The following is a 24243-nucleotide window of genomic DNA, read 5'->3' on the forward strand; positions in this document are numbered from 1 at the left end:
GTTATAGCCAAGTAGTGTGCATATCAGTAAACCTCATTTAGGTAATCCAGAAATAATCTTAAAAAATCTAAGTCAATTAAAGACTGTGAACACTTATTTTTATAAATTTGGTAATATTTTCCAGTGATATTAAAAGTAATGCCTTAGGTCTATGTGCAATTATACTTAAATATTGACATTTAATTTTGAACAAATAACAGATTCTATGTAGTCATAGGGTATTAAAATTAAAAGTAAGAATATGGGTCTCATTTAATCTAATTATTTCCCTATGTCATTACTTAATTATCATATAATTTTCCAAACAACTCAAAAATTACACAAAGGACATATGAACATTCTCCTAAGTTGTATCTACATGTTGACCAACACTAGTTTGGTAACATTTGAGTCCATTTCCAGTTAAAACTGTTTGTTGGCTCTCTAATGCAGATGACCAAAAGAACCTCTCCACAGATAGCTTAGAAAACAGGTTTGTATGCTAACAGAAGTGTTTTCTAGGTCTAAATGCAGTGCTGTTTTCACAAGAGATCAGTAGTAATGACTACCAGAAGGCTGCCAAGGGAGCATCTATAGGCTTTCTAGTAAGGGCCTGAACGTTGAATGATACTACAGTACTCAATATGGAAAAGCATTTTCTCTCTATTGTGATAGTGATTCTCTTATGCACACATTTTTCTTTTTTTTCATCATCTTCCCCATTTCCCTCTCCTTTAACATGACTGTCCCCACATGACAAAATGTAGCATAAACAGTGAAACACAATTATCAGGATAAAATATTGGTCATTCACTTTTACCATGAAGCCCAAATATGTAATGATATTGTCAAAAATGCCATGAATTTAGTGGACCTGCAGACACTAGAAGGCTGCTAACAGCATTCTGGATAGCCCCTCTTTAGTTTAACCACATTTTTGTCAGTTAGTCCAATAAAAACCAGTGAGAACTATGAAAATCTATAAAATCATGCAGAATGAACTAGAGATGAATATACTTTTAAATGTGAAAAACTTTTCTAGGTTTTAAAACTCTTTAGCCTCAAATATTTTCATGTGCTTTTTTGTTGACATCTTAATAAGATATAATTAGATATCAAAAACAATGTTTGTATCTTTCTTTTTCATTTATTTGAAGGGCTCCTCCTCAAGACTAGCCACTAGGCTGGGTTCTGACTACAGGACATGAACGAAATAGACATAACCATGGCCCTCATGTACTGCAGCTTGCAGATTCATAGATTAGAGGCCAACTTATTCACACAACACTTATGATACTTATGTCTAGAGAAACCACAGACATATATAGCGATGAAATGTTTTATATGCCTGAAGAAGTTTCAATCTCAGAGCACAGTGTCTCTAAATTATTGTTTAGAAAATGCACTAAGCTTTAATCTTAATGAAAACATGAGAAGACAAATACTTAAATCACATTCTCATACTGTCATTTGTTACATTTTTTCATAATAAAATGCAACTTATGAATCTTATTTACCCCGAACCATATCTTTATCAGTAAGTTGCTCTAGGGTGAAATTAGGATACATTTTGGTATTCTGTTACCTAGAATCATATATTTATATTTTCACAGGCACTGAAGTATGACTTTGCATTGTATTAGGGAAGGGAAATGTGATGAAAACGTCCATATCTGGCTGCTATATTTGGTATATAATAATCGTGCTCATACAATGCCAATGTAATGGAAGTTTTACAGTACAAAGCAAATTATATGAGTAAAAACATATTTTCTTTTAAAAACAGATGTAAAATTTAATATGTCAGGAGCATTTACTTTTATTAACACCGTAACACTTAAAGGAGAGTTTCCTTTCATTTGCTAAGAATTTTCTTTATCCTATTTTTAAAGAGAAATTTTAGTCATAATTTTGAAAGTTTTACTATTGCATATATTAATTTATTAATAACCATATGATTAATATCAGGGTTCATATGGGATACCTTTTAGAATAGTTTTCACTACAAAGATACATGTTGGTTGCGTATATAAACACACACAAAATGGAGATGTTTAAGTGGTTGTCATTTATTTACCATGCAGCTATTGTTTTCTAGTTCTGTGCTCTGCATAGTGACATATTAAAGTGACATTGAGAGAACTGCAAACTTATCAAATTAGATTTAATGTACTAAACAACTCAAAAAACACTGATTAAAAATATGAAATCAATATCTGTATTATGTGTTATAGAATATAACAACTTTAAAACCCAAAGTAAAAATATTAGAGATTATAAACCCATAATCAATTAATACCTAAGATCATATATAATATGCAATTATACAAATTAATAAAAAGCAATATAATCAAGCATGCTTTTAAGAATGAACTCGCAGCAAAAAACATTGGTTAATCTTAGTATCAGATAATTCTATGATTTGGCCTAAGTCAATTGTACTAGTCTTCCAAATGACACAGAATCTAAAGTGAAAAAGAGAAACAAGTCTGCTAAGTGAGTTCAAGTTAAGAAATATCAGAATAACTAACATAGATTATTTAATAGAGAGTCATTTCTCTGTTTATGTTGTCCCTCTAACAAAATAACGTAACTGATTTTGCATACAAAAAAGAAATGTTCAGATAAAAGATGTGTGTGTGTACTTATATATAGTAACAGAGGACAGAGAAATTCTGTTTTCTTATTAAGCTCAGAAAACTAAGAGCATAGCTTTGTAAACTAGGTCTGGGTACATTGAGAACTTGCAACCTAATTCCAGTTTTTCATGTCTATGTAGTCCAAGATGGGCAATCTCATTTTTTTTTTTTTTTTTTTTTTGAGACGGAGTCTCGCTCTGTCGCCCAGGCTGGAGTGCAGTGGCCTGATCTCAGCTCACTGCAAGCTCCGCCTCCCGGGTTCACGCCATTCTCCTGCCTCAGCCTCCCGAGTAGCTGGGACTACAGGCGCCCGCCACCTCGCCCAGCTAGTTTTTTGTAGTTTTAGTAGAGACGGGGTTTCACTGTGTTCACCAGGATGGTCTCGATCTCCTGACCTCGTGATCCACCCGTCTCGGCCTCCCAAAGTGCTGGGATTACAGGCTTGAGCCACCGCGCCCGGCCAGGCAATCTCATTTTTATGGATCAAGCACATCATTTATAAAAATAGAAGGTGATAGAGTTAGGCTCCCTTAGAGACACATTGTGAGAAATAGCTTATTAACAATTGTGCCTGAGTTTTGAAAATATAGAGTGTTTAATATAGTTAATCAACTGGGCAGCAGGTTCCTTCGTTTATAATTAAACACTCTCTTTTTCAGTGAACAATTTATAGTAGTTCACGTAATGTTAATTTAAAGCCATTTCCTGCTACCAGTTAAGATTTCAAACTTTTAAAATCAATCTGTGATTAGTACTGGAGTATAACAGAGGTCCAATAGACTTAACGAGACTCTATAGAACTAAAGAAATTCTATGGAAAAAGGATCAGAGAAATCCCTTTCCCCAGATGCAATTTCTCAGTCTGAATATTGAAAATCCCCTAACACCAGCCTTAGAGAACATTAGATTTGGCTTAATGTATCATAAATCGTGATGGATGAACCTTAAAAAGTACTTGTTTAGTCTGGCAGTGCATGTAAAAGATTGGCATCAAGTTGAACCTCTGTTCTGGATAATCATTTTGGAAACACTGCAATGTAACTATAGCTTCCCTTTTTTTAATATTGTGAATTGAATGCAGGCTTGGCTCTACATTCATTTTTTAGCAGTTTACTTGCAAGGACATTCTAATTGCACTTACTGAAATCCTTCTTCTTCAGGCTATACAGATGTGCTCTGTAAATGGAGTGAAACCCATGTACTGAAACGGAGGCCACTCACTGCAAAAATTTGGGTAGGGTTTGTTGCTGACCTTCCCTAGAAATAAGAGTCCATGCCTGTGAATGTGAATGCCAATGGTTCAATGGAAGACTTCAGTTATGTAAAACTAGATTACATCTTGAACTTATGCTTGAAAGAGGGAACACTGCCTTCAGAGAAGTCTAGGCTTGTGGCTTCCACAAAGAGGAGGCTGAGAGATTGTATCTTGACTGTAGTTATAGATTTAAAATTATAACATACACTGTTTTGTTGGTCAAATGTTCCATGAAGTATGCAATACATAGTAATTCAATAATAAACTAAAATTTATTGACAGAACAAAAAAAGACAACAGTCTTATACTTTAATGTGAAAAACATCACTTTGGAGATAATAAATATGAGGTGTCAGCTTTTAAGTTTCTGTTAAGTATCTATTTCAGAAGAATGATAAGATACAGAGTGACCATTGATCACCATTTCAGGTTGATAAATTGCTGAACAGAGTGTCTTAATTGATTATGTTTTATAATCAGGTTGTAGGATTCTGGACAACCTGAAGAACTGACAAAACCTTGTTGAGATCTGGATATAGAAACCATTAATAGTGTAATCAGATAAATAAAAATCAATTTCCTATTTATTTATTCTTTGTTGAAGAAAATAAAAATATCTATGTGTGAAAGATGAAGTATTTTCCTGACCCACCGAATGCCAATTAAATAAGCAGTTGGAAATAGGTTACATCAGCAAAGCAACTTAAAAGATAGTAAATGATAGTATGTATAATCTGTCCTACTATACCTAGCAATCTATCTTTCTCCTCAATAGGACTGTGAACACCTGGGGTTGGAGTGGGTACACCTTACTCTTCTTCATTGCCCCCAAATCCTGAATATGGTGCTTTGTTACAGTTGGTACTCAATACACTTTATTGAATTTAATTATAATTGACATTTCAAAGCATTAACTTTATAGATGCCAACAGTATGATAACTTCCTGTTAATTTTGATTTTGTGTTGCAGTCGTGTCTTCTGAGATGCATCTGGGGAAATAGAATAGGAAAAAGAACAGATCTGATGTCCTCAAGGATTCAGTGATTTTGTTGTGGGAACAGAATAACACTTGATGAACAAACAGCATCAACATGGGAATATATGTGAGGAAGAGAATTCTGTACACAACACAAGAAACCTCATTCTAGCACATCCACTGACTAGTTAGCTATGTGTATGGGACATCAACTACCAAACAACTCTCTTTATAAAGGAGGATTTCATCCAAAAGGGCTTGTTTATATGCTTCAGATAATAATCATTTCTGAGCAAATATGGATAATTACTCAACTGATAATCAGTTGATAATCTGAGGAAAGATGGAAGAAGGAAAAAAACTGACATCTAAGCAGATTTATATTGTCTGAAATAGTATTTGCCAAAATCTGTTTCAGAAAAAGGTTAATAGAGGTTACATTAAAACAAAGTGTAGGCCAGGTGTGGTGGCTCATGCCTGCAATTTGGGAGGCCGAGGTGGGCAGAGCACCTGAGGTCAGGAGTTCAAGACCAGTCTGTCCAACACAGTGAAACCCCGTCTCTACTAAAAAATACAAAAAATTAGCCCGGCATGGTGACGGGCACCTGTAATCCCAGCTACTTGGGAGGCTGAGGCAGGAGAATCTCTTGAACCCAGGAGCTGGAGGTTGCAGTGAGCCACGATCACACCACTGTACTCCAGCCTGGGTGACAAGAGCAAAACTCCATTTCACACAAACAAACAAACAAAAAACCAAAGTGTAACAAAGTTTGGAGATTGACTATATGAATAAAAGTTTGCATTTTCCCCAAACTTTTCAGCACTTTGAACATGCTAACATGCACATTGTCACATTACTAGAGAGGCGATTGCATCTACCAAGGGACCCTTTATTTATGGAACATCTCTTTGACGACTAGCATCCCAGAAAATGAAGTTTGGGAAACAATGACCTAAGAAAATCTATCAGTCAAAGAGAGTCAGTGAAAAGACACTAAAATTAGATTCCATTCTTAATATTGTAGGCATTTCCCTTATGAACATCACGAAATACTCAACAAGGTGTGACTCTCTAGTGAAAATAATATTTATTATTTAAAAAGCTAAAGGGCTTGGCAATGATCTTAATTTTTTAAGTTAATAAGTAATGGTACATTGAAGTTACAAAAATATATTTCAGAGTCATCTAATAAACTCACCTACACTAAGGGCCGCATGCCTCTTTCTTTCCAACCAACAATTTAGAAAACAAAATTAACTTATCAATTTGTTCCTGTCTCTGAAATGTACATTTTGCAATATGCAAACAGCATTAAAAAGAAGATAAATGCATCAGCTTTTGTACAACTCCAAGCACTGGTGTCAACAAGACTTAATCTTTCTCATTTGTTTGAAGAAATAATAATTTGAGTTAATTTATTTATATCTTATGTTATTATTAAAAGTATATGCAGTGTTAGTCTTAAAAGTATTAAAGCCTCTAGAAAATGGATATGAGCAGGAAGGTCTTTTAAATTTTTTTTCTCTGATAAGCTATTAAGTGTTCTTATATTCACTTTTCTGTATCTAACAACTCCAATTGCCAATCTAGTCTGAATGGAAGTTCATTAATAATGCAAGAACAAAAATACATTATACCCTTTCCTAAAAGTGGTTTAACATAGCACCCCGATCATCAAAATGTAGAATCAGATGATGAAATGAAGTTGGGGTTCTATTTAATTATAAAGTATCAAGGCTTTATTTATTTTGTGAATTTACTCAAAGCTAATTAGTACAGTTAATCATTTAAATTGTTTAAGCATAGTATGGTTGAATTGAAAGTGTCTTTTGAATGTCCTTTCTCAAAAGAACATCAGCAGGTAAGCATTTTGGGTAAGAATTAAAGAAAGAAAGGACATTTTAGGCAGGCACAAATTATGCTTTTTGGGGTAAATTCTTCAGAAGGGGGAAAAAGTGAACTAAAATAATAATAACATTATTATCATTATTATTTTGCCATTCCTAGCCCTATTTTGCCATTTTAGCCCTATTTTAAGTAGGAAAAAATATATATATTGCTGATAAATTACCAAAATGTCTATACTAGTGTCATAAATAAAAATCTTTTACATGTGGCTACCATGTATATGGTATTTGAATTAGCATGATACCTTAGCACCAGTTACTTGAATAGAAGATTATCACTTTGCTGGTCCTATAATGTTAAAAATTAGTGGGTATTTTGAGCTCACCTTTTCTATGAAATTTAATAATACTTTTTCACTATGAGAAATGAGAATGTGTTCAGGTATATTATATTTTTTATTAGTTGCTAAAGACCTAGGACTGGAAGCAGCCATCAGATGAATGGCAGCTGAGAAAGATTGGTACAAAATATAATTCATTTGAAATCCTTTTGAAAATAGTACATCCTTAATATTTATGAAACTGATCATGTAGTAGTGAAAATTAGATGAGATAATGAGACTAATTTAATCTAAAATCTTTCATTACCTTTATTGAGCTTTTTTATTTTCTGTCTCATAAGCAGTGCTCTTTCCCTTTCTAAAGTGATTCTGCCCCTCTGCCAGCCTCTCTCATGGGACCCTGAGGCCCTACATTCAGTTGGCCACTTCTTTTGAAATATCAATATTTCCTTTTCCATACTTTATTCCCTCAGACTGGAAACTTGTTTAGGTCACATCTAAACTTAAAACCCTTCTCTTAACCCCAATAATCCCTCAAACCATTTGTGGCATATTGCTTGATAAAATGGTGACATACCAGTTGCACTCACTCACTAGGATATCTTATGTGCTGGGTTTCACTGGCGCTACTCTGGCAGTGAGGGCTCAAAGATTAGCAATGATCTCCTAATCAATTAATCCAATATTTTCTAGCTCCCATTCATGTTTGTATTATTCACACTTTCCACTTCTTGTCACTTTACATTATTGGCTCTTCTTTCTTGAACACCTCTTTTATACTGGCCTCTATAACTGGTAGGATATAACATTTAAGAAAACAAATTAATGGAATGTTCTAATTCACATCACAATTGTCAGGAGAGTCTCCCTTGTTCATTTGAGTTCTGTCATTCGAACAGTTCATTTCAGTTTTATCACTTGAACAGTTCTAACATTAGAAAATAAATTAGTGAACTGTTCTCATTCACATCACAATTGTCACGACATTCTCCCAGTTCTATCATTTGAACAGCAGTTGTAAAGTCAGGCTTGTTGAGAAAGGTAGGATTTTTCTAAATTATTTTGCCATAATTGGAAGCCATGGAGTTTTTCCTTGATGTTCTCTCTTTCCTTTTGCTGCCCATGTTAGAACATGTGATAGTTGTTTGTTTGTTTTGTTTCTTGAGCTGTAGAATATTGCAATCATATTTGTGCATATTTCAATTTAAAAGAAAAATGTGTTAAAATCATTTTAATATATGTTTTCATTTTAACACTACAAAGCAAATAAAATAACTTAGATATATTGAATGACTAAATGAGAAATATCTTTAATTACTAAGAATTTATATAAATTATCTTAATTACCTTATCTGATAAGAAGATGAAAAGTGAATACTATTGACCTGGTCCATCTAAACATTCCCCTTATTTTAACTAAACTTTAGACAGATTTATTTCTTTTTCTTTTTTTTGGGAGGGGTGGGGTGGGGTTATCCATCTCTTCAAGTACTTATCCTTTGTGTTACAATTCAATTACACTTTGTTATTTTTAAAGGTACAATTAAATAATTATAATTGACTGTAGTCCTCCTGTTGTGCTATCAAATACAAGGTCATACTCATTCTTTCTAACTATTTTTTTATACCCATTAACCATGCTCATCTTCCTCCCCCCAACCCCCGCCACCACCACTCTCCTTCCCAGGCTCCAGTAATCATCCTTCTCTTCTGTTACATAGATTTATTTTTTACTATAGGCCCCTGGTCCTCATTTTCACAGAGCATTTATGCTAGAAAACTTGAAAATTTAGAGAAATTGTAAATTCTTCCTCTGCTCCATCGAGTTGTAAATAATCTGAAACTCAAAAATGTTTTTTCTCAAGTATCTGGGAGCCACTCCTTTGAAATACAATCATCATCTTTGAAGTCTCTGAGACATCGTCGCTATCTCCCATTCTCTGAGGAGGGTAAGAGCTTAACTTTGAAATGTGAAAAGAGACAAATAGCAAAGACAGATGTCTTAATCACATTGACCAACCTCTCCCATAAAGTCTTTCAGTACTTTTTGTTTTGTTTTGTTTTGTTTGTTTTTACATAGTCTCGTTCTGTCACCCATGCTGGAGTGCAGTGGTGTGATCTCGGCTCACTGCAACCTCTGCCTCCTGGGTTCAAGTGATTCTCCTGCCTCAGCGTCCTGAGTAGCTGAGACTACAGGCGTATGCCACCAAGCCTAGCTAATTTTTGTATTTTTTTGGTAGAGACTGGGTTTCACCATGTTGGCCAGGCTAATCTCAAACTCCTGACCTCAAGTGATCCACCTGCCTTGGCCTCCCAAAGTGCTGGGATTACAGGTGTGAACCACCACACCCAGCCTATTCCAGTACTTTCTATTAGTTCACCCAGGATTTAAAAATCCTCCTGCTTTTATTTCACCTGAGTTGAGTTAAATATCTCTCCCCACTGTAATGGTTTTAAATATTCCTTGTTATTTTTAACAAGCGTCCAATGTAATTTTTCTTTCACAACATTAAATTTAATCATGTGCATTTTTAAAATAGATGAAAATAGGATCAGTCTAGGAAATTCGTTGCTACAAAATTTCAAATGTCAAAGAAATACTTATGGTTACAACACATACACACACAGACACACACATACACACATACACACACACACACCACAGTATGTTGCTCAAAGATGGAATGTCATATAAGTACAAGAGTATTAGAGAGTTAAAGACGTTAATTTAATCCCTTTATAAAGCTATCTTCTCCAATGTGGTAAGCTCTATTTAATCTTTAATGCCCTGCAGGTATAGAGTTTCTGATAATAAACCACAAAACAAAGATCTGAATGTGTTGGTTAATTAAAAGATGGCAGGACTGCAGAGGCACGAAGAGACTCAAAATTAAATAAATTTAATATGTTATATGTATTATAAATAGAAACGTATAACCTTTCCTTTTTGAAGAAGTATACCCTACCTTTCTTTAGATGTGTTTAAAGTATATTTTTAAAATACATACTATAGTGTGTGTGGATTTTTTTTCTCTTTTTAATGAGAAAATTCTATCAAATAAGCAAATAAGATAGGTCAAAATGATGGTGGTATAGACATACTTTTCCATTCTGTACAATTGTTAGTTGAGCCACAAATTGGCTTTACTCTTTGCAGTAAGAAAGGCAAAGAGGGAAATACTAATTTCACAATTCACAGTATCTGGGACTTAAAAATACTCTAATTCCTCAAATAAACAACAAACAAAAATTACTATTCCTGTTTCAGAGATCTGAATTGAATTTATTTTCTGCACCTGCATAAAGGAGACATGCAACAAGTAGCATTTTTACTCACTTCTTTAGAGTAATCATAACAATGAAATTCACAATCCTAGTTGTCAATCTATACCTCAAGGTGAGCTAACTACTGTAACTTTATACAGGAACCAAATGAGTATGTTATCACCGTATAGTTGTTCAGGCTCAATTTAAGGAAAACTCCAAAGACATTGTCTGGGTAAGTATTAAACAAGAGTGAATACAAGTTTATGTTCTATGAAAATGACCTAGGAAGGTTGTTGGTTGTTGTTTGGGAGGGGGTTTTGCAGATATTAAATGTTACAGATACATGAAAATATATTTATTAATAGTTAACTGATAAGAAATAAGAGTCACATAATCTTAGAAAGGAGAAAAGACAAACTAGGACCTAGATGCTGTAGTGAGGTAGATAGAAGAATATATGTGGAGGGAGACATTATAGAAAGCTTATATTGTACCTATACACAGTAAAAATACAATTTTTTCAGTGCAAAAACTGTGAGCACCTCAAGAAAATATTTTGCATTCAATTGTTTGCATTTCTTAGAGACTTGTTGGACATAAGCCCGTCTAATGTTAAGACACGTTTAACAGAAACAATGACTATTATGTTGGAGGAGTTGATCTAAACTCATTCTCAAAGAAAAATGAGTTGATGGTAAGCCCAGTAATCCACTAAAGTTATCTCTACTTTTTGAAAGTAAAACTATGATAGCGATAGTTTGAAATATTGGTTCTCCAAGTATGGACCCTAGTCCAATAGCAGCAGCATCACCTGAGAATTTGTTAGAAAGGCAAGTTCTTGGATGACACCCTGGACCCAATCCTCAGTTTTGGGGATAGAGTTCAGCCATCTGCATTTGGACAATCTCTCTGAGTGATTCTGATGTACTCTCAGGTTTGAGAACCTCTGTTATTGAAAACATTTATGCTACCATTCTTTAGAAATACAGAGAGAAGGCAGGTCATCAGCTTATCCAGAAGGATTATTGAGATATTAAAGCACAAACTAAAAAGTGCCATAGAGTATCTTTTTACTTTACAGGGTCTTCAAAAGCCTGTTAATCCTAATTATAACATTTGAAATATTATTTTAAAAAAGCTCCCATAATATCTAACAAAAGAGTCTAACATTGTCTCACATAGATTAACATGGAACTACTTCCTTTCCACATGGCCAAAGCTTGAGAAAAATTTCACAAAAACACTTATTATTTCCAGATTTCTTCAGAAAATGATAAAAATGTAGAGTGCTCAATATTAAGCACCTTAAAGTCAATCTTCTTTACCAACGAATTTCTAACACTGAGTATTAAGAAGGTAACCAATCCTCGTTAGGGAATATCTAAATACCTGATATGGTCATAATTTAGGGGTAAGCGATTAATAGTTTATTAAGTTTTTTTGTGAGTGGCAATGGTTTCTGGGAGAGTCAACACAGAAAACAGTGAAGAGCAAGCATTCTGGGGTCAGACTGTCTGGTTCTAATATGATTTCATCATTTATTGGCAGTGTAACATACGGTTAGCTCTACAGAGACTCAATCTCCCAAATCTGTAAAATAGTAGTAATTATGAAGCATACAATTGATCCATGAAGCTCTAGTATGCTAGTCCCAACACAGAATAACCAAACACTAGATGTGAGCTGCTTTTTATTCTGTATTTCTGAGCACTCACAACATGTCTATCCCTATACTTGCTGCCAAGGGTGCATAGATGAAGAGCTTAGTGGTGGGGAAAAGTATAGAAACCAAAAATCTTATAAAGACAAGGAGTGACAGTACTTTATTGTAAGACAACTCATTATTGTGAAATGGTAAGGGAAGACTTCATGTATTTGGTGGCGCCCGAGAATTCAGGTAAAAAGGAAGACGGACAGTTAAAGATGCCGAAAGGCCATTCCAGACCGTGGCAGCTTCATGGGTATTAGAACAGGAATTCTTACAGTACCAACCATTGGTTTCAGCTCAGCTTTCAATAACTCTAGACAATCCTCTCATATTCCTTCAAAATGTGTTTCTCTATGATTTCAAACATTCACTTTCATTTCCCTCCCATCTCTGAGGATGTGGGGTTAATCTTGCTAAAGCTGACCTTTTAAATTTTGCGTCTGAACTGAGATCCAGCTTTGCATTGAACATCATTCACACATCATCAATTTTCTCTTAAATTTCTTCCTCACAGGAAAAAATTCTTTTTTATACGAAAATTCTTTCCCATGTATTTATGAACATGATCAGAACCTCTTCATTAATTAAAACAAAGAGACAACTACATAATACAGAAAGCCTTTCCTCAACTTCTTTATCTTCTGAAGCGACTTCTTATTTACTCTCTTTATCTCTCACTCTCAAAATAGTAATATAGTAATATATAAACTACTCACTTTTAACTTCTTTCCATAGTTTTGATTCCCACCAGTAAAAGAAGTTTGTTTTTTTTTTTTTGAAACAGGGTCTCGCTCTGTCGCCCAGGCTGGAGTGCAGTGGCGCGATCTCGGCTCACTGCAGGCTCCGCCTCCCGGGTTCCCGTCATTCTCCTGCCTCAACCTCCCGAGTAGCTGGGACTACAGGCGCCCGCCACCACACCCAGCTAATTTTTTTGTATTTTTAGTAGAGACGGGGTTTCACCGTGTTAGCCAGGAAGGTCTCCATCTCCTGACCTCGTGATCCACCCATCTCGGCCTCCCAAAGTGCTGGGATTACAGGCGTAAACCACAGCGCCTGGCCTAGTAACAGAACTTTTAACAATTGCCAGGGAGAGTATGTTCTAAGGAGCGACAGCTCAGTCCAAACTCCTGCTGCATTTGCTGTATACAACCTATTCTGACTTTTTGTTTATAGCTCCCAGACTAATTAGACTGCCATTTCCTTTGTCCTGAATCTGGGCACCTCTTGTCTCCTCTCCGTCTACACTATCACTTCTTCACAGCTTGCTTTTACATCCATAGTTTCTATCTCAGCACAGGTGCTACTTAAGTAAAACCCTCTGGTCTCAACTCTCTGAGATACAGTTGCTTATTTCCCAATGCCTGTTCGATTTTTATGTGATGCAGCACTTCAGTCAATGTTCCTCAATTAAATGTCTTGTATCACTAAGGTATGTCTGATCTTTTTTTCCTTCTCACTCTTTCATTTATGACACATTCTCCACATAATTAAACCTTTCCCCGCCTTTTCCTTTACTGTTTTCAGTCTCCCAGAATCTGCCCTTACTGTTGCATTCACCTTGTATGACATCTTGTCCATGCTCTCTGTCCACATTGGATCCAGTCACTGAAGCCCAGATCTAATGTCATCTTTTTTATAATGCTTTCCGCAATTCATGTAATGAGTCTGAAGAATTGCCACTATTCTTTGTCTATAAGAAAACCCTCTTCCAGATATTTTATATTCTATGGACTCGCAAGCTTCGTGAAAACGGAAGTACTTCATATTACTGTCTTCCTGAGCACCTTCTCTTCCACAGAAAAAACTGTCACAGCACTTAGGTTGGTGATGTGGAAGATAAAACACATGTAAAGCTTTTCATCCACAAGGGACATATCTGAAGCTATTACCAAGTAGTCATCAGATTGATTGTTGACACCTAATAATTAACCTGAACAAATTTGTTCAATTTTGTAAATTATCACACAACTGACAAAATTTGAATAATGGGCTATCGATGAAGTAGTATTTTGTCAAGGTAAAATTTCCACATTTTAATAACTATACTGTGGTTATACAGGAAATGCTCACTAAAGTGTCTTGTGTAAAGGGGCACTATATCTCCAAGCTACTCTCAAAGGACTCACAAAACATTTATACATGTATTTATAAAAAGAATGATAATGTTAATAGAAAAACTCTTAACTAACAGTGAAGCTGGGTAAAGGCTGTATATGAGAGTTTTTTGTACTATTCTTGATATTTAAAAACAGTTTTCTTAAGAAGTTGAGAAATTAATATTAAAAAATCAACTGGTTTGTTGTTGTTATTTATATCTACAGATACAAAATCTGTACCCTCCAGTGATAACAGTGGAGTATGTTACATTTCTAGATTATCCTCCTCCTATTAAACTATTCTCCTCAAATTAAGCTTAACATTTATGACCCTTTGAAAATTATCACCAACATAAAAAATTAGTATCGAATACTGACAAAAAACCGAAAGAATAACAAATAAAACTAGTGAAGAAAACTGACTTTTACTCAATAAAATATTTGTCAAGCAAATAAATTAATCCTTCTTATACAAATGGGTACAATTAGTGATGTTGCCTGATAAATACTATATACTTTTTGTAAACTACTACTCAATATCTCATAGAAACTTATACAACATTTTTTTAGTTTAATTAAAACAAATGAACTGTCATTCTGAAAAACATGCAGAGAAAAAAAACTGTTAATACTTCTAGATATTTTGAAAAAAAATCAACAAAAATATAAAATATGGAGCCATCCAATATATACCATGTGTAATATTTTTCATTAATATTCATAATTTCTTAAGATTAAGTCAAAAGGATACATTTTTCTTAATGTTTCCCACACCTATGCAGCCACATATGACTCTGTGAAAGCTCAGTTAGGCCAAATGAAGATGTATAAATGGGGCTGCTGAAAGTACAATGCCATGTTCCATCACATTTTATCAGGGTATGACATATTTCAACATATGTGTATGAGTGTGTGTATGTACGTGTGTGTGTGTGTGTGTATTACCCAATGAGCATTATTTTTTAAAAACATCTTTAATTACTCTGACTCTCCTTTTTCACTTCATATTTTATCTACATATTTGAAATCATACTATATGAACCATATACCTTTATTTGGAAGTCCACATGAAACTTGGGAACAAACCAATGAGAATTTTATAAAGCTATTATTCTGAAGATTATATCAGAATTAATTCCCTTGAATCCACTCCCTTGACCAAGGCGATAGTGCAATACATTAGCTTCATATGTTTTATTTCATCGTTATTATTCATGGAAACAAAACAGAGTCGTAATTGAAATTTATCTGACCTGGAAAACACTTCCTTACGTGAACATCCTGCACATTTCTACTCATCCATTTTTTATAAGATAATGATTTCTCATTTAATAGGGCTTTGCAGCAAAGTTAAAACTTGCCTGGTTGGCAACTCATCATGAACTTGTAACAAGTTTTTGTTTGTTTGTTTTTAGTATCATTGAAAACACCACTCTAAAACCACAACTTTAAACATTAAGCATTTTGAGGCACCAGCATCATGAATTTACACTACTGAACAGCACAGTTAGGCACTGGATTCCTTTTGATTATTTTTTTTCCCCCTTCACTAAATGGCTACAGGCAGGCATGCATTTTTTACTTTGTGTCAGTTGCTTTTGGTTTTGGTCACTTTCTTTGCTAGTAACTATCAGCTCTTATTCCTTACAATCATCATAGGGTTAGTGCAAAAGCTTTATTCCTTTCCTAATTTCCTATACAGCCTCTTTTGTGAAAGATGTATGTGAACTTTATCATATGCAGTTGTTCTCTACCTTTTCATAGTTATATTACTGTTTTTTTTTTTTTGTTTCCTTTTGTTGTTTTCCAATTCTTAGTCGTGTTCTTCTGGGCTCAGTATGATTGCTGTATATGTGTGATGTTATTTTGTATTTCTACATAATGGGACTTAACCCAAGTTAGAAGCTGAAATTAATTTACTTATACCTAGCCATGTTCTAAGAACATTTTGCCAGGCGTTCATATTTATTGTTAACATAGTGCATCCTGCAGAAAAACAAAAACACACACACACACAAAGAAGCAATGACAATATCCAGTTAAGAAAATAAGACAAAGCCAGAACTGACATTGATAAAAAAAAGTACAATAAATTCTATATATTTTACAGTGGTAAGTCATATATTACATAATAAACATTACAGCAACCAAAATAATAAGGAAACCATGGTCAATTATAAAACGGACAGTTTTTGCAGATTAAAAAAATAGTTGTACAAGAGAAGTACAATTTCTCTTTTATGCTTCTCAGAAAAATGGTATAAGATACAGTGATTAATAATATCTTTGAAAACTTTCTTACAACAAACAAGAAACAATTTTGGAGGACTATTTATTTAAAAATTGCTTAGTGTGGGCTTAAAACATCAGGTGAAGAGAAATAAGCAAAAGGAATTATAATACGTGAGGGATGAGGAAATATGATATAATATGATAGGATATGTCAATCCAGGGACAGATTTCAGTTCATTGAGGCCAGTTGTTCTTAACAAAAGGTAAACATCAGACCACAATGTCTGAATTACATCCCTTACTGATTCCAAGTATGTTATTTTAGAGTAGAGACTGGATCTAGATTTTTAAGGTCTACTAAAGATTCTGATTCATCCTTCAGAATGAGATCTACTGACCTAGAAGAATAATTGAAAACATATAGTACATGCTTCTCCTCCATATATATTGATATCCTGAATTAAGGCTTTGAAAGATATTTGTAGCAATAACTGAGTTTATACTCCCCGACAAATAACTACAGGGCAAGTAATCTGAAATGACAGTTAAGTACAGAATCATGTGCTTCAACAGTCAGTCAAGCTGAGACAGCCTCCCATAAAAACCAAGGAGCTAAAATCTCTCACAAACTCATTAGAATGTCAATATATCAAAGAAAACATCCATATCAAATTTTTGAAATATAAATCCAAATTAAACATTAGGACAGCACAACCCATCAACCTATGTGCCTGTTTTTTCCTTCTAAAATTTGGGGGGAAATTATTAAGAAAAAACTGAGATAACTTCATTCACACATTTTTCACTAGAGAAGTAAAATAATCTTTCAAAAATAAACTCCTGGAAAGAAAATGTTGTTGACTACTAAGCACAGCAAATATATATTTCCATCTCTACTTTCTCTATCTATAACAATTGCTGAAAAATGATCCTAACAGTCCTTCCAATCCAGGCCAGATAACACCTAGAATTTATTTAGGACATAGTTCTCTAGGAAGCTACTAATATTTGACCAGCACTTGCCTTGCCAAAAAGACCTCTCTGGGCTTATTCCTCCTACCTGAAATTTTGTATCCTTTGACCAACATCTCCCCAGTACTCTCTATGGCCCCAGTCTCTCGTAACCACCATTCTACTTTCTACTTTTGTGAGTACAACTTTTTTAGATTCCACATGTAAGTGAGACGGAAAAAAAAAAAAAAAAAAAAAAAGGAAAACTAGGATGGAAGGAAGAAAGGAAGAGAGGGACAAAGGGAAGAAAACTTTCTGAACATCAACAGTTACTTAATCTTCACTTGACATAAACATTCCTTAATAAAATACCCTTTGTAATTTACAGATTGCTCGGGTGATATTTTTAGTCATTTAAAGAAGGCATAAATTAGGACAAGTTATTATGTGGATAAGTTCTCATTAATAGATTGAGAGATTCACAACTACTCACTGCTCAAAACAATGGAGCCAAACATTTAATTTTGTCCTTGATTCTAACATTTCTGTTTGCAAAACTGAGCAAAACCCAAGCATTGATGAAATGTCGTAACTTCAACCTTTAGATATCAGAAAAATTCAGCATGGAATTATATTTTTATTAAGTATTCCCTTATTCTTAACACTACTTGGGGTACAAGCTAGAATGAAATAATATTGGAATGTAGGCAAATCAAATATGAAAAATATAGATAATTTCTGATAGCATTATTTAAAATTTGGCAATACATTTTAGTGATAAGAACAGCCAAATTATCCCTTTGCACTCAGTTTTACTTTAGAAAGACATTTATTGCATCCAAATGTCAGTAGTTATGTGGTAATAAGTAGTTTTAGGCTGTGTTGACAAAATATGAATGTTGCCAAATACTGTGTTATTTGATTCAGCTGTTTTTCTCCTAAATTCTATTTGTCGTACACCTGAAATTCAGTAAAATAGAATGAGTAAAGTATAGGAAGGTGAAAGTTAACACTTTGTCTAATTCAATTTAACACATACTAAATGTCAATTACATAATTCAGGCATTAGTGGGATATAGTCCTATCATTACAGATAGGGTAGAAGAAATGATTGTAAAATCAAGCTGGACATGCTAGAGACTAAGAGTAGTAAAAATAAGTTTACATTTCACTTACGTTTAATTCAATTATTTCTGGAGGAGATGTCTATTCAATTTATAACACAAGATCAAGCTAATTTTCTTCCACCGAGGTTTTGGAAAGGTTTTATTCAATGAGAAAATATAATTTCTGACCGTCAATTAAAAATATTTTTCCATAAAACAAATCTTGAGATATATATGAGTTAGTTTTAAGTTATTTTATTTGTTATTAATAAATATTAAGAACATGGCCACTTAATATGCAACAATCTCTCTGTTACTCAGTGATGTTTTGTGCATCCTCCCTCACATGCCCTTATCTTTGCTTCCAGAATCTGTTCGTATTATCCTCAAATCCATACCTGAGCCTAATGGTCACAGTCAGCAAAAACTATGGCCTCTTACTTCACTAAAATGGCATTAAGTATAAATGCCCAAAGTGAATTGCATACCACGTCAAAGCTCATTTATAGTTCCACCTCTTTCTAGCCTTTTCCATTGTGTCTCATAATGATTCATTCTTTGTCCTACTGCTATTGTACCTGGGCCTGGATCTATCATGCTCCAGCGCTCAGCTCACTTCTTTTCAATTGTCAGTCTCCATCTTGTGCTAATTACTTAACTCAAGCTTTTGCAAGTGCTCAAGTCTCTGTAATATTAAAAACCATTCTTTCACAAATCCTACTTTTACTTTTATTTACAGTCAACTTCTGCAAATCATCCAACTTCAGTCTTTATTTCTGAAATACTAGTTACTTCCACGCTCTGCCAAAATGTGCTTTCTTACTCGCGTCTCTATGTTACAGTATACCAGCGGCTTTATTTTCATGTTTCAGTCTTCATCTACCTTAACTCATTCTGGCATTTTACATTGTTGACACCTTCATTTTTAAAACTTCCTTTAAAAATATTTAAAATAGTATTACTTTCTGGTTCTCATTTTACCTCATAAACAACTCTTTCTCATTAAAAAAAAATTAGCTATTAATTGTATATATTTTTCAAAAGTTCATATCCAGGTCATTTATACCATATTATCTTTAGTCTATAGATGGTGAAACAGAAACACGAAAAACTTAGTGATAAGATGTTTCTAAGTATCGAAAGTATCAAGCTTATAAAAATCAAATATTTTCCAACTAATATTTTAAATATAATTTCACAAAAGTATTTTTGTAAAACAATATACTACCCACTTATAATGCAACTTCTAAACATAACATCTGTGCCTTTAGTTTTTTTCTCCAAGGTCAGGAAAACTAGGCAGAGAATTTGGACACATGTGTTTTTAGAAAAACAAAACAAAAACACTAGAGTTTAGTCATCTAGAAAATACTATTATGAGCTTATTTTTGGAAATGACATGTAAATAAAATTGCTGTATTGCCCACAACCATATATCATATGTTAACTGGTAATTATGAATGGTTCCTAAATTATCACTGGAAAAACACATATCCATTACCATATTATTTTTAGTATGCAGTGACTGCAATTCAGACATAACCAATTAGGGAAGAAAGAATTCTGAATTTATTGCTCAATTTAAATGTTGTCGTCATTTTCTGATGGAACCATTTGCCAATTATTGTTTCAGGGCTGTTGATCATTACGTTGTAAAATTATGCTACTGTTATCACCTTTACTATGTAAATACATGAGATTATAAGTCTTTTCAGATTTTGTTACATTTTTTGCTACTCAAATTTAAGAGATAGCAAAAGCTCCTTTAACTATAGGAGTTTAAGGCAGTATCAGATTTATGCTGGAAAAAATGAACCAACTTAAGCTACTCAGTTATGTTTTATTTTACTCACTTATAAAATTTGAGTTTTCTGTGTTCTATCATCATTGTTCTTCAAATACTCATACAAACTTAGTCTATCTCACTACAAATACATTCTGTTCAAAGTACACTGAATTGCATTTCCATTTCTGACTTTTCTGGGGTCACTGGCAGCTGATCAACACTCCCATAGAGAAAAAAGAAAATCCAATGAGATTTTTTTAAGTCCTTTTTGAAAGTATCAGATATCAGTTCAGGCAACCTCAACTTGAGAGATCTAATTCCAGAGAAGGAAAACAAAACAAAACAAAACAAAAAATGAGCTTTGCATACTATAGCTACTTTTCTTTCAAGTCATTGTCTATTTCAGGTATATAGCTGTAGGCTGAAAATGCAAGCAAAAATCTGCAGTGAATGACCCAGAGTATTCGACTGGAAACACTGAAAGGTTATGTCCTAGGAATAGGGCAAATAGCAGACAAATATAGCATTACCAAGCCAATCTTCAATATGCTCAGCCCCTGATTGGAATGAAACAATAAGACTACTTTATCTGCCTAACATAAGATGAAGTAATATAAAAAAGAAAAGAAAAATATTTCTGAAGAAAGATAACCTAATCCTGAGCCAGTTTTTCATACAAAATAAATGGCAGTCAGTAAAAAATAAGACGTGTCAAGAGAGAAGACAAAGAAAAATAGAGCAAAGTCAACAGACCACAGATGATCAAAACAGGTGTTCTCAGATAAAAATAGTAAAATAGCTATGATAGCAGTGCTTAAGAACATAGGATACAAAGCTGGGAAAAGCTAAATGAAAACATGAAAAATTTTGCCAGATAATTGGAACCTATAAAACTAAATCAAATGTAAAGTTTACAATGAAAAAAATTAAATAAGTGAAATGAAGAATTCAATAAATATGTCTAGTAGTAGATTAGAAACAGGAGAATACAAGACTGGTGAACAAGAAGATGGGGCAATAAGCAATATGTAGACTGAAGCACAGATGGAGAAGAACAAGGAGGAAAAATTAGGAAACAGCATAAAATATGTAAAACTCAGTGAAAGGTCTAACATAAGTAAAAATTGAATTAATGAAGGAAACAGGAAAAATAATGAGAAAAAATAAATATCTGCAGAAATGCTGGTCCAAGATTTTCTAAAACTTACACAACTGTAATCTACATATTCAAGAAGCTCATAAAAATCCAAGCACAATAAACACACAAAAAAATCCACATTTAAGCACTTACTATAAAATGTCTAAAGATACAGAGAAACTCTTAGAAATATAGCTAGGGCCTAGGTGGGTGGGGTGGAGGGTGGAAAGCTATATAAAAACATACACTTAAAAATACTCTACATCAAAATGTAAAACAGAACTCTTGGGATACAGTTAATAGTACCTCTAAAGGAACATTTACAGTCTTAAGAGGCTACATGAGGAAAAATAGAAAAGATAAAATCAATACTCAAATCATTGCTTTAAAATGATTACTTAGTGAAAGGAACAGGGAAAAGTACACTACTCCATATTCTAGGAAGTTCTTCATGTTCAAGAAACCCATAGGAGGTCAAGACAAAGAAAACAGAAATAAGAAATAGAGAATTAGAAACGAAAGGTAAGTTGCAGACAAGCTCTAATATTTCAATAATTATACTCAGGTGTACATTATCTAAATACACCGATTGAAACAAGGATTGGCAGAGTGGATTTTAAAAACTTGACTCACCTATATATTATCTATAAGAAATTCATTTCAAATATAATGATATAGGTAGATTAAAAGTAAAAGGACAAAAAATATATATCATGCAAACAACCATCAAAAGTAAGCAGGGTGGCTAGATAATGTAGACTTTAGGGCAAAGAAAATTGCCAGATTCAGAGAGGGACATATGTAATGACAAAAGGTCCAACCACTAAAAAGTCACAGCAATTGTATATCTGTATATACCTTTCCCCATCCAAAACAAGCAGAAAATATGTGAAGCAAAAACAAATAGAACTGAAAGGAAAAATAGACAAATCCACAATTATACTTGGAGACTTTGACATCCCCCCTTTAAATAGATGGAAAAACTAGATAACCAATCAACAAAGATTCCATAGAACTCAACTAATAGTATCAAATCAACATTTATAGAGCATTATTCCCAACAACAGAAGAATGCTTACTCTTCTCAGGTTCCCATGGAACATAGGATAGACCATATGCTGCTTAAAAACAAACCTCAACATATTTTTTAAAAAACAAATTGTACGGAGTGAGTTCTCTAACCACAATAGAATTAAAAGAGAAATAAGTGACAGAAAGATTATAGGAAATCTCCAAATTCCTGGAAACTGAACAACACTCGTCTAAATAATCTATGGGTCAAAGAAGAAGTACCAAGGGAAATTAAAAAACAAATACACTGAACTGAATGAAAACAGAAGATACCAAAATTTGTAAGACAGCTAAAGAAGTGTTGACAGGGAAATTTGCACTGCTAAATGCATACAGTAGAAAAGAGGAAAAGTGTCGAGTAAATTATCTAATTCTCACTTCAAGAAGCTAAAAAAACAGCAAAAATTAAAAAAAATAAAGCTGACATGCTGAGTCATAAAGTAAAAATAAAAGTAATTCAGTGTTATGGACTGAACGCATGTGTTTTTCCAACATTTCTTTTGTTGTAACCCTACTTCCCCACCCTAACCCATTTGTAATAGTATCAGGACGTGGGGCTTTTCAGAAGGAATTAGGATTAGACAAAGTAATCAGAGTGGAGATCTCATGAGTGGGATTAGTACCCATATAAGAGTTACAGAGAGAGCTGGCTTTCCCTCTCTGCTGTATTCCATGTGAGGATATGAAACGTTTGCAGTGTGCAGCCCAGAAGTGTGTCCTCACTAGAATCCAACCATGCCGACGCACTGATCTTGGACTTCCAGGATCTAGAACTGTGAGACATCACTTTTTGTTGTTTAGAAACACCCAGTCTATGGTATTTTTGTCATAGGAACACATGCTAAGATATTCAGAATCTAAATTCTGATCAAAATGAAATTAAACAATAACAAAAATATAATTAGAAAACCCACATGTTTGAAACTTCAGAAATAAAATTCTAAGTAATCCCTGGGTCAAAGAAAAAAAAAATCACAGTGAAAATAAGAAAGTCTTTCAAACTGAATAATAATAAACTTATTACATATCAGAACTCTTGGGATACAGTTAATAGTACCTCTAAAGGAACATTTACAGTCTTAAGAGGCTACATGAGGAAAAATAGAAAAGATAAAATCAATACTCAAATCATTGCTTTAAAATTAGAAAAATAATTAGCATTTGAAATATAATGATATGGAAGGAAGGAATAATCAAGGATAGAAATCATTATAATAGAAAACACATGTACAACAATCAAGAAAACCTAGAATTCAAATGTTGGTTCTTCAAAATAACTAAGGAATTTGAATAACCTCTAGCAAAACTAATAGAGAAAAATTGAATGATATTGACACAGATGATCAATATCACAGTCTGGTCTCACTACAGATTACAACAGTGGTTTGTTGGAACCACTTCAGTCTTGCTTGTGACAGAAACAAAGAATTATGTTTGATTAAATATATTTAGAAATAATTGGAAGCATTTAGAATGAGCACTGAATTGGAAGACAGCAGATTATATGCATCTCTTTCCAACTACAAAACTTGGATATTGGCCATGATCTGATTATATATGCCATGAAAATTGGTAAATACTGTAAATCAAGTCTTTTTTTTTTTCCAGAGAGCTGGTTTACCAGCACACCCTGGACCCTCTTCCCCCCAAATTAAAAAACATAATTACAGGAATTACAACAACTTTATATTAATAAACTTGACAACTGAACTGGCATATTCAGATTCCTATAAAAACAAAACTAAGATGTAAAAATGTTTATTCCTGAACATTTGGCTAGTCTTATACTTATTATAAAAAGTAAATCTAAAATTGCCAATCTTTGTACAAAGCAATCTGCAAGCCCAGA

General features: G+C 33.6%; 1 protein-coding gene across 1 annotated transcript in view; it reads right to left on the bottom strand.

Annotated features, from left to right (window-relative positions):
• MDGA2 (MAM domain containing glycosylphosphatidylinositol anchor 2) overlaps positions 1–24243 on the bottom strand; it is an 832021-nt gene that overhangs the window by 221388 nt on the left and 586390 nt on the right. The window lies entirely within an intron of this gene.

This window comes from Macaca mulatta, chromosome 7 (genome assembly GCF_049350105.2).
Source record: "Macaca mulatta isolate MMU2019108-1 chromosome 7, T2T-MMU8v2.0, whole genome shotgun sequence".
Classification (NCBI taxonomy): domain Eukaryota; kingdom Metazoa; phylum Chordata; class Mammalia; order Primates; family Cercopithecidae; genus Macaca; species Macaca mulatta.